The sequence below is a fragment of the Boleophthalmus pectinirostris genome, unplaced genomic scaffold (assembly GCF_026225935.1).
Source record: "Boleophthalmus pectinirostris isolate CB_2022bp ecotype Guang Dong unplaced genomic scaffold, ASM2622593v1 HiC_scaffold_10, whole genome shotgun sequence".
Classification (NCBI taxonomy): domain Eukaryota; kingdom Metazoa; phylum Chordata; class Actinopteri; order Gobiiformes; family Gobiidae; genus Boleophthalmus; species Boleophthalmus pectinirostris.
This window is the reverse complement of record NW_026570971.1, coordinates 23093468-23105586: the sequence shown is the minus strand read 5'-3', so window position 1 is coordinate 23105586 and position 12119 is coordinate 23093468.

Genomic DNA, 12119 nt, shown 5'->3' with positions numbered 1-12119 from the left:
TCCAAAGCAGCATCTGTCTGTGTGTGAAAGCTGTAGTGCCCCTCACGACAGCCACATGTGTGAGATCATTTTAATGAAAAAATGGCCATGGGCTTTAATATGGTTTGTGCTTTTTTGATGAGTGCAACTTCCACACACGTGTCCTGTGTAGAGAAGCATACAGCCGTTAAAAGTCTCAAGGGACACGCAACTGTAAAAGTCACTTTTTAAACTGTATCAGACAGATACTTTTCACTAAACTGTTTCTTTAATCTTGGAAACAAAGCTTAAGTAAACTTGACAGTTAGCCTGGTCCCAATCAGGTTTGTGCCCAGATGCTTGTGACTGCAGCAGCCCAGCACCAACTCTGGTTAGTCACTTTGGTGGAACGGAACTAAAGATTTGACACGCCTGGATTGCCAAAATAAACCAGGCTTTCACTTTAGCTCACTTCGTGGAATAGCCCTTATATGTCCAAAAAATATTCTAAAAACATAAGCTGTAATAAATAAAAAGCTGAACTTTAGCAGTTAGTGTCTGTAATGAGTCATAGAAGTTATTTATGCAACCATCTACAGCTCAGTTCTTACTGTAGTACAGAAAAATACCCAAACATTCGCCACCAGTACTGAGAAAAGTACACAGGATAAATATTGACCCCCAAACCCTATTTTTCCATCTAACATAAATTGAACAATAAGTCCATATGGTTATTATCATGACAGGCCTACTCGTAACGTAGCTTTTGATCCATATCTCAAGGAACCGTTAAGTCAAATTGCTGCATAAGACACAGTCCATAGCCCACAAGCACTGCTGCAATAAAAACAGAACCCAAATTATAAGGAAGCTATAGAGAAAAACGTCGTCGCACAATGAAGTCAAATATTCAGCAAAATGTCTCCAGGATAGACCAGTATACGCTTCTTGCAGTGCTGGCTAACATTATGTAGGTCATAACTGATGTCAAGTGCAGCCCTGGGGCGAATCTGTGTCCACTCGGTCCACTCCGTCTCCACTGACACAGAGCCTGGTCACTCACCGCAGGCCTTTAAACACAGCGCTGATGTCTGCGCTCACAACACTTCAACACTTCAAGATTCATCACTACAAACAAAAGATGACATGTTATTTAAAAAGAAACAGCCTAATAGAAATGTGTGTATGTGTTCTTTTTCTTTCCTGTATTCATTTTTCGATTGATTATATATTTTGTATTGCAAAATATAGCATAATTAATTTAACCATGCTTTGATTATAAACTGCAAATAAAAAAATAAGAAATGTGTGTAACATGTTTTAAGGGTATGGGGGTCTTTGGAAATCAATAGGAATGACTGCTGATGGGAGATATAGTCAATAACCATGCTGGAAAATGATTACATCACACATTACATTTTCTTTCTAGCATGCACTTCTGATGAGAATGAATATTGCCGATAGAACACTTTTCTACATGCATTTCATCCAACTAAATTCAATTCTGTAGAAACAGTGGAAGACGGCTGTTTTTCATTTTCATGATACTAAATTTCATAATAAATTCTGAAGCAACAGAAATTGTGAAACCCTACTGGATTCTACTCAAAAACTTGGTCCAATTAAAGGTGCAGTGCGTAACTTCTTAGCAGGGTCCGCCAACTGCTTGTTTCCAAGAAGATTGCCTGGAATGTTTCTCAGTAGGGCATTAATCTCCCTGGAGAAAGCAAGCTGTGCCAATTTACTGTTATATTTGTGAAGAGGCAAACTGACTTACACTAAAAATATAGGTTTTAGGGTTCTTTTGAGCAATAAAAAAAACTAGTGAAAAAAATAAGAATAAATTTAATGCCATACAGTGGGGCATTTCAGGCATAGCAATAGCATCTCAAAAGTTAGAGAATGCACTTTTAAAGCACCATAAAGACTAGGGGATTCTAGACTTGTTTGCTTCTTAATAATTGTTTTCCCAGTCCAAAATGGAAATACTGCCACATAAAAGTATAAAAAAGCTGTCCAAATATCATAAAAATGTCTCTGAGATAATGTAAACAGATGGAAAATAGTCACAGGAAAATCAATGCGCCTGGCCTATAATTATAACTGTGAAATCGATGTGTGTGTTGTGCGCGGTCAGTGCTGGTCAATAGCACTTCCAGCCGCAGCCTGTGGGGGGCAGAGGCTGAGTTTGTGGAGCAGCAGGAGCCCACAGAAGAACAGGATGGTCCCGCTGGGAGGACAGACATGCAATCACCATGAACTACTGTGAGCCAACAGGCCAACAGTACCGAGCAGATATAAAACCCATCACATCAGAGTTCACCTCCCGTGCCCCAAAACCCATGATCAAAAACAGGGCACCACTCAAAATATCTCTCAGCATGATGGTAAAATGAAAAGTGTATGTAGTGAAATGGAATCCACGTTTTGAGTGCAAAGCTAACAAATCATTGAGTGAGTCTAAAAAACAGCTTTAAGTTGCTGTGGGTTACTTGCTGTATCAAAATGTATACAGTAGAGCTATGTAAATTAATGTCACTGATAATTAATAACTGGAAATGTCAAATGTTAACTTTTCTTTATGACATTGGCATTATACTTGTACATTTTTATGGAAATCTCACTGTAAGAATGCATATTTTTAAAGGAATTTTCTGACAAAGTAATAACATTTCCATGGAGACAAGCAGATAGCGGACAGTCACAAGATTTTTTTCTTTTTTTTTTTTAACAGAAATTGTTAAAATACAAATCATCAGCCCTGACTATAATGTTTTATACAACACACTATGCAGTTCACAGCAGCATAGCAGATGAAATATGAAATAAATATAAAATAAATAGATTCAAAGACGAAAGTTTTGTTATCAAGTCTTGTCCATGCTTGGTCATGACTGCAAAAGAGACTAGACTTGAGTATGTGACCTACATTGAATAACTTCACCAAATATTTCTTTTACCATAGAAGCCAGGGCACTCCTCAGTATTGCACCAGTGTTATCTGATTCTGTAAATAGTCTGAGTTCATTTAAAAGGGAAACCAGAAACCAGAAACAGGAGTCTACATGATGCAAGCAGTTACTCCTGACGTCACCGGGATTATGCGGCTGGACTGGTCCTGTGAGTTTGACTCAGGAGCTGCTGTGCTATTCACAACTGTGGACTCACTTCAGGAATGTACCTCACGAACCTGTGCCCTCGGCTCTGTGTCCCGACTCCACCCACTCTTTATGGAGGCGAGCGTGAGGACAGTGGACAGTATTCATATACACTGAGATTAGGTTTAAGTGCTTCCAGTATGTTTATCCAGAAGACTTAAAAGGGAGGAAGGTTTGGGTCTGAATGCATTTAGATCATATTTCATGTTTATGGAGCAGGCAAAGACTAAGTAAGCTGGTCTATTGTGGGTAGCATGGCTATCTGAGTGGTCTACAATAAGTTGGTTGCAGAATACATTTGCAGAATACAGCACATTTGGTACACTGACCTGGATAATGGGACAAGTGCCAAAAAGTCTAATAAGGAGATAGGGCTGAGAATAATTGTCAATACTCAGCTATTAAAATAAATTCAGTGTTTCCCACAGCACTTTATAGTTAAGGCGGTGATGTCATGTGGTAATACAGGAAGTGCTCCACTGTGTTTTTATACTGCAACTTCACTAGAATTATTTGGATAATTTCAGCAGTGGAATTGACCATCTCTACTGAAGAAAAGGAAAAAGGTATAGGTGTTAACTTGAAAACTACCACTACATGACATCACAAGGTGGAACAGAGCATTTTGAGCTTTGAAGACAGACTAATAATAAAATGATGACTCAAATGTATGAATGAAACAAAACAACTCCAGGTATATAGGTAACAGCATTCTAACATGATTAAAAGCTCACAAGAGTCATCTTTCCATAATGTACAACCTTTATTAGGTTAATGGTCAATAAAAATAAGTGCTAACAAGTCAATTAAAATAATCATTAGCTGCAACTCTGGCTCAATAAAGAAAGGTCCCAAGACACTGCAGTCAGAGAAAACCCACTTTACTAATGTACCATCACTTTTAAATGTTCACCTGCAGTTATGGGTGTAGTCTTTGCAGACGTGACTCGCAGAGTTGCTTAGTGACCTTGTGTTTTTCATTTTGACCAGAACTCAGTGAAGACATTCAGTGAAAACAGGAACAATTTCAGTCATTTTAACAGAGCTGTAAAGCAGCTACACGTGTCAGTGTGGGGCCATGAGACAGTACAGCAGCAGAAGCACAAGGGAGTGACTAAGGTGAGAGATGGACTTTGGACCGCAGATGAGATCATATCACAGAGCTGTAATTTACACCTCATGAGACAGCATTTCTGTTACACTACACACGCTACTGTTGGGAAAATAGCTTTTACTTTGAATTAGGGCTGCAAGATTAATCACAATCTAATCGAAACAGTGATTTGAAAGGACGAAATTAGCAAATACCATAATGTCCAGCCTTCTTCTGCATAAAAACTGCTAACCCTGTAGTTTAGATCTATACAAACATGTTCTGAAATGTGATTCTTGTATTAGTTTGTCAGTTCATATCATTCTGGAGATGTTTAAAATATGAACTTTAACCAGAATCCAATTGAAACATTAATCATGCATGTCTTAAATTATGCAGTCTTACTTTCAAATAATGAATCAATGATGTGTCAAAAAGTTGAAATATGAAATACACTGTATAAGTTAGGACAGACAGATGGCTACTTGGCTAATTGGCTCTGAAGGATCATATTTATACTATAATCATATTTGTAATTCATAAAGTGATTTAAAGATTGACATTGTTTAGCAAAAAATAAATAAATAAATAAAAATCAATACATAATATTTCTGAAGTACTTTTTTGCAGAATACACAGAGAACTTTATGCCGATTGACAAGCAGTGTATTTTAAATAGGTCTGTGTCCTCAGTTTGAACTCCTGCCCTTATGTATCTGTTAATCTTTGTAAATGATGTTACGATTATATTTGTGCAAATTGTTTAATTTGATTTTAAAGAGGAAGCAGTGGTTTCTGTAAAGGCTTTATGTCGGAGATGGACACGTCAAACATTTATGAGAAAAGCAGGAGTGATGGAGTCAAAGGCAGGGTCAGACCGGAAGCTACTGCAGGACACTGAAGATGAACATAAGCAGATTAACATTCAATTGAAACAACCATGGCAACAAAACAATAATAAGTAAAAGGCAAATACATGTCATTATTGTAAATAAAGCCACACTGTGCAATCACTTTCAGTTAGTATGGATGCTTTGGGATAGCTGGAATTGGAATTTAGAATTAATTTATGCAAAAGGTATAGTTTCTTGTGTTATACTGCTTACAAATTATGTACACAGCAGCAGGTAAGGAAATAATTCATATTTCTTCCCAAATCAACAGTTACAGATGCTATAGGACATAACTTCTGAGAGCAAATGAGGATTATACTGATATTACATACTGAAAAATGTGTGCTGCTTTGGGTGCAGGACACATCGGAAAATGACAAACAATGCCCGACATTTGGTCACATTTCATTTTATTAAGATATAGAATGCTGATTTTCGAACTCAATACATCACAGTGCATGACGCGGTCTACTAAAGGCTGACAAGAACGTCCCCCCACTTTCGGGCACAGTAGTTACCTGTGTGCCACCCAAGAGAAAAGGGTGCCTGGAGGGAGGAGGGGGACGTTCCAGCTGAAAGAATAGGACTTTTAAGACAGGGGGCCATTCGAGCCGGTATTCATCTTGCGCTTCACTCATAAACGGTGAGAAAATAGCTGTTTATATATATGTATATATAAATATATAAACACACACACATATATATATATACATATACACATACACATACACATACACAAAACTATGAACTGACACGCGAACATTTGCCAATTGCATCTTTTCAAACTGTGATTTTGATTCAGTGACGATTAACCCTACAGCCCTATTTCAAATTCAGTTCAAATGGCAAGAACACAATTTTTTGGCATGATGAGCAGCTGGTACTACAGGCATGACGAGAGACTGGAGGCAGAGAACCAGTCAACAGTGGCACCAGCCAAAAGAGGTGCCCCTGGATCAAACACTGCTCTGACCTGCCAACAGGGCACTCAGAGATCAGGACAGTGCAGCTATTGTTCTGAACCTGTCCACTCAGCAGCACGGGGCCAATCTCTCAGCCAGACAGCCAAACAGCACCCACTACATACCAGTGTACAGTAGTCATTACCACATCATTAATATGGTGATTCAGTATTCATCTTCAACAGATAACTATTTCATAATGCAATGGTCTTCAATGTGTTCTCTCACAGGAAAGCTCCAATAGTTGTGCTGTCAGATAGTGTATTTTAATGCTAATGTGCTCATAAGGTTTACCCATGGGTAATTTCAACTTCTACATTTAGTTCTGATTAATCTCATGTTGAGCCTGGCAAAGTGTCTAGTATGTGGACTGCAACCTAACCCCCTGGGCCATCCTGCAGCTCAATTTGTTCTAAATATATTGTCTAATACATTTTGAGATGCCCAAATTCTTGTTCTGCTCTTGTTTAGCATCTTAAGAAAAATTTGACTTTACTTTTGAACTGAAATTATTGTGCGTCAACTCTAACAAGGATCCTACATTAAAAGGTGTTTTGTGCAACTTTTCTGGTGGTGGATCCATCAAATGCTTCTCTCAGTGAAGCTTTGCCTTGAATGTTTCACAGTATGGCATTAAACCTTTCTATCATCATGGAGATCAAACCAGACCAAATTACAGGTCAGATATGTGGAGAGGTGACCCCATTCACAGCCAAAATGCCTGTTTTTCTAGGTATTTTAGAGCTATAAAAAACACCTGTAATTGAATAAATGTATGGTAGAACTATTTAATGTCATACTGCGGAACATTCCAGGGAGAGCAATGACATATTTATAGAAACAAGCAGACGACGTACCCCCAATCAAAAAGTTACATAGTGCACTTTTAAATCAGTAATGACAACATCCTTAAATAAGTGCAATTATCAGCTTATAGCACAACTAATTCTTGCCAGTTGTGGTTTTATATTCACTAGCTTTAAGGCCTCTCCATTTCCATACCCCCAAAATAATAAAGCTGTCAAGCTGAAATACCCTAGCACCTGACTTCCTTGGTTTCATGTTTGAAATTTTGCTGTAGAGAAAAGCAGAGGTGATGTAAGCCACAGGAAACTCACCTCCCTCTGATAAGAGAGTATTCTATCTGTTCCTCACACGGGATCTGAGAGGAATGTGGCCTGTCCTCCTCTCACGACGCTGGCTTTACAAACACACATTAAACTTTAAACCAGCTTTGACTTAAAGATGAGACACTTAAACATCTCGTTACACCCTTGATACTTGAAAGCCACCTCTTTGAACTGTGCGCCAGGATTGACACAGTCTGTTTTAGCTGCGGGCAGTTGTCATTGGTGCTGCTAAACATTAATTCTCCCTGAAATGATATCACGCAGAGTCTACAATCAAGACTGGAACAAAGAAGGAGGAAAGTTAGAAAACATTTGAAATTTCAGTTTTGTGCTGTACTGAGGGCTCACTGCCAGCTCATTACTTGGTTAGTTAGTTATCTCGGTGTACGTCATCAGAGGTATAATACTCCCTATGACAGAAGAATAGCCAGACTGGACTTTACTAGACTGGAATTGACAACACTATGATAGCATCTTAAGTGTTCATGTACTGATGGCAAATAAACTTCTACGGCGTTAGAATGCTTCTTCTCAGCTCTCGGGCTTTAGCTAATTTAGTTTCATTCTCTTTATTAACAACAGAAAACAGCTATGATTCTGGTACATGAAATAAACATGCATATTAAGAAAAAATCTTATCTTGAGTCACTAGAGTAAAGCACCCAGTGGTAACTTAAGTCAGATACTAACAGGCAATATATTTGTTTGCTTGCTTACATCAACCTCCTTCCTTAGTAGACAATAACCTGTACTTAAAAGCTGACATTATACTATGCATTTTGGGTCCACCACCTGCTTGTCTCCATGGAGATGGCATTGCCTGGAATGTTCCACAGCATAGCATTAAACATTATCTTGCATTTATTCAATTGCATGCATTATTATTGCTAACAGTGACTTGCTGGTTTCCATGGAAATAGAGCAGTATGACATTAAAGTAAAGCAACTGACTATACAGTTAGTAGATATGCATTATTCTGTAGAAAATGTTACAGGCTAAAAGCTAAGCCAGTACTTTAAATGTAGAACATGATATTCCGCTCATTCATAATTAATGTCCTTCTCAGTGAGAAGCACTCATTGATTGCACCAGAGCTCCACCACGGTTCACCGTTCTTTTGTGTCAACCTAAAACTATTCTTCGAAAGCCAACAGTTCCCAAAGACGTCACAAAACAACAACTTCATTTTGGCCTGAGTCGGACTACACGGCCCGTCGGAGAGAATTCCTTTGAACATATGGTTATCTAAGCGCAGACACTGGCCCGAGGAATCTGGATTAGGCACAGTGCGGTTACACAATAGGCAGAGCTGGATCCAAGCTGGTACCATTGGGCCACAAGAAGAGTCCCTTGTCAAGACTAAGCAATTCTGAGATAGAAATATTATGACAGGGAGATGAGAGCTTTCAAACTAATTAAACCATTGTAACAGCTACAGACGGCATGAGTCAGAGACAAAACAAAGAGGATTTACTACAGTGAAGTTTATTTGTTTTTGTGTTTACTGAAAGTGGTTACCAGGAGACTGCAGGTATGCTAGCTAATGCAGTAATGAAAATGAGATGTGAGATGTGAATTTGCTGCAAATGAGACAAACACAAGAATCAGGAAAGTGGGAGGCAACTGAAATACTCTACATTTAGTATATTTGAAGTCTTGGTTAAAAATGTAGTATATTGAGTGCAACCTGATCTTGTGCTGGTTTAGTGAAGTGTTACTTATCCTTTTATCTTGACGTTTTGGAATCATAGACTGTATAAAGAAGTGGACTAAGGGAGTGTGATGTCACCCATAACTTTCGGTTGAAGTCAAATGAAGTTCACAAAAAAAGACTACATAAAGGTACTGAATGCACATAGTTGTAAATGTGGTTTTCTTCATTCTAGTTATGGGTCTCTCTTGTATGCTACAGTGGAACAACTGAACTGGCAGAGTTTGGCATTTGATTGACAGCTCAGATGACGCCTGGCTCTCTGTCTCGTCATTTAGACATCAGCCTATTGTCCCCTGAACACACCCCTCTGGGCACTTAAGACAGAAATGTACATCATATTTTCCACTTTCATATGCTCCAATAACTATTGATGATTCATAATTTTTCAATCATTACATGCCATTTAACTATTTAAATTCACAGACAGAAGCTTTCCATTTCATAGCCCTTAAAAGCAACTACACTACACTACATTATATACCATAGTATATCCATGAAGACAAGCAAGCTAGCCAGTAACTTGTTCATCAAACTTTTGCCTGACATTGCCTAACCTCACCTGGCATACTGCAGCTAACTTGTGGCTGTATTTATGGGTTTCAGCTTCCTGTTTTGTGTTAAATAAATGGCTAATCACTATGGCAACGCCCTAAATTTTCATCATTCTGAAAATCATTGGTAGTCCCTCCTTGCTCCAGTCTCCTCTGTGGCTCATCCCGCTGAGTTCTGTGTGATTAAAGCAGAGATCATTGGTCTGAATAAGACATGAGCTGTTCCAGGAGGAGGCTCAGGTGTCTCACACAGGGTCTCGCTCTGACAATAGCAGACAGTGAAGCCAACCACAGGAAAATGGCAAACCCAAGATTGAAAGAGAGATATATTTTTTTAAATGTATAAAACTATACAATGTGTTGTAATGATGATTAAACCAAGCTCGCTGTTATGGATAGTGGCTATAATGTATATTGGTCTAGGTTTAAATAGGTCTGTCAGTTAAATGACTAATGGTTTTAATTCACTGAGCTCATTTGAAATATGGCTTTTAAAAAAAAAAAAAAGCTGCATCGAATCAAACTGAATCGCTCCAAAAATCATGTTGTAATTGTTTGGCCATATAATAAGCATCATATCATTACACCACATTCATTTTAGTATTACATTAGACTAGGGATGAAAATATATTTTGTTAGCGATTTTTTTTCCAACATTTAGCAACATTCATTACAAACTTTATACACGTACAAATCATTATATTTTCATGTGCCTACCTTCAACAAACAAAGCAAAATTAAAATTCCATGTTACATTACAATAACACAAAATTCTTTAAGGCATTGCTAAGAGACCCAGCCCTACCTTCCCCTGTACACTTTAGTGTAGTATGAAGAGGCGTGGTTGAGCTCAAAGCCCCTCGGACCTCATTAGGAGCTTAAGATATTGTCCCAAAAGGCGTCGCTAAAAGAAGGACGCTCAAAGCCATAAAATGAACCACAACACAGAGCAGACGCTTGTTTTTCATGTATTCAGATGAGTGCTGACGCAGCCCACCGCAGACAGTAGGAGATGGCCTTGAGGTACAAATACTGCATTGCTGGTGAAAAGCATAAAGATACGCCTTATACTGATGATGTTGAAACAATACAGTTTTTATGTGTGGGAGGTGATATTTAATCTACGCCCCCATAAGCTTTAAGTGCATTTTGAAAAGACCATTAAAACTGTAAATTATCAATAAAATAATCCATAAGAAATATATAGTTCAGTGAAGAACCAATATTTTTTTCTCTTCAACACGGAAATCTGTATTTAAGCAAGCTTGTAACAATGAGCATGCCACCTTATTCTACTCAAAATAGCAAAATATAAAAACATTAAGAACATTAAGAAGTTCTTATTTGCAAATTCTAATGTTGCAGTTTAAGCTGGACTGATTCTTACAAAACTATGGTAAATGTAAACTACTTAATTTTTTTTTTTTTTACAGTGCAATGTAATTTTCTACTCTAATTTGTCTAGACAGTATTTTACATGTTTACATGTTTACATGTTCAACTATAGACAAAAAATCCATTCTCAAGCTCTCAACGAAAAGTCCACAACAACACAGGCTCTTTCAAGTGGCTCTTCATTATGCAAGTTTGACTAATTGGAGTAAATTTTAGCCACTTCATCGTCTTCTTTTGTATAATTTCTTGTTTAGAACTACAGTGGAAATGATGTAGTCCACTTTTAGACCTGGTTTAGCCCTGCTGATTTAGTCCTGTTGATTTAGACCTGGGGGTACTCAAAAAGCCAAATCTTTTCTTTGGTGGTGAAAAGTTTGAGAGTCATGATCTGATCTGGTTTTATTAATTCAGTATATACTAGCTATCAAAATAAAAATTCTATACACAATGCACATTTCTTGTCGTTAGCCTTGATTCTGGGTAAACATTGGAGTGTGTTGTCAAAATGAAGTCCTGGATTTGTGTACAAACTTCTCCTTGTAGCGGGTTATAGCTCTGTTTACTAACAGTATCAAAGTCCTACGCAGCTCAGATTCAGAATGCTCTAGGCCTATTTTAGGGACCGATGAAACCGGGTCAAATGCTGGTGAGGGATCTGGACTATAGAGGACTGTCTCTGCGGGAGTTGAGCCCAATAAAGACTTATAGACAGAGGGAGCCAAGTTCATCCACGTGAACTACTGCACGCCTACGTACTTGATGTTCTTGATGTTGCTAGTGTGGCATCCAGCTTACATAAACCTTAAGTAACTATTGTAAGTAGTGTAACTATGGGAACTATTGTATCCTATTGTTTATTTTCATAAACTTCCACCACCCAAAATGACAGTCAAAGTTAAAGTTGAGGATACACTAACACCTGTAATACAAAAATATGGGATCTGGAAGGATGAGGACACATTGTACTTCTAAAAGATTCTGTATTTCTAAGATTTTGTTCGATCAAGACAATTTTCCCTTACATTAGTTAGTTAATGCAGTTGGATTACATTAAAACTACTAGTATGGCTCTTAAAACCATTTAAGGCAATATGGTTTGTGGTTTGCAAATTTGCAAAGCTAGGAAATAATAAAAAACAAAAAACTGGTCTATTTTGATCTGATGACATGCACAAAGTTAGTCTCACATGTGTCTACAGAAGATCCCTAGTTCAAGTGCCATGTTAGGATTTTAATGTTTAAAAAAATCAAATGTGTTAACTAC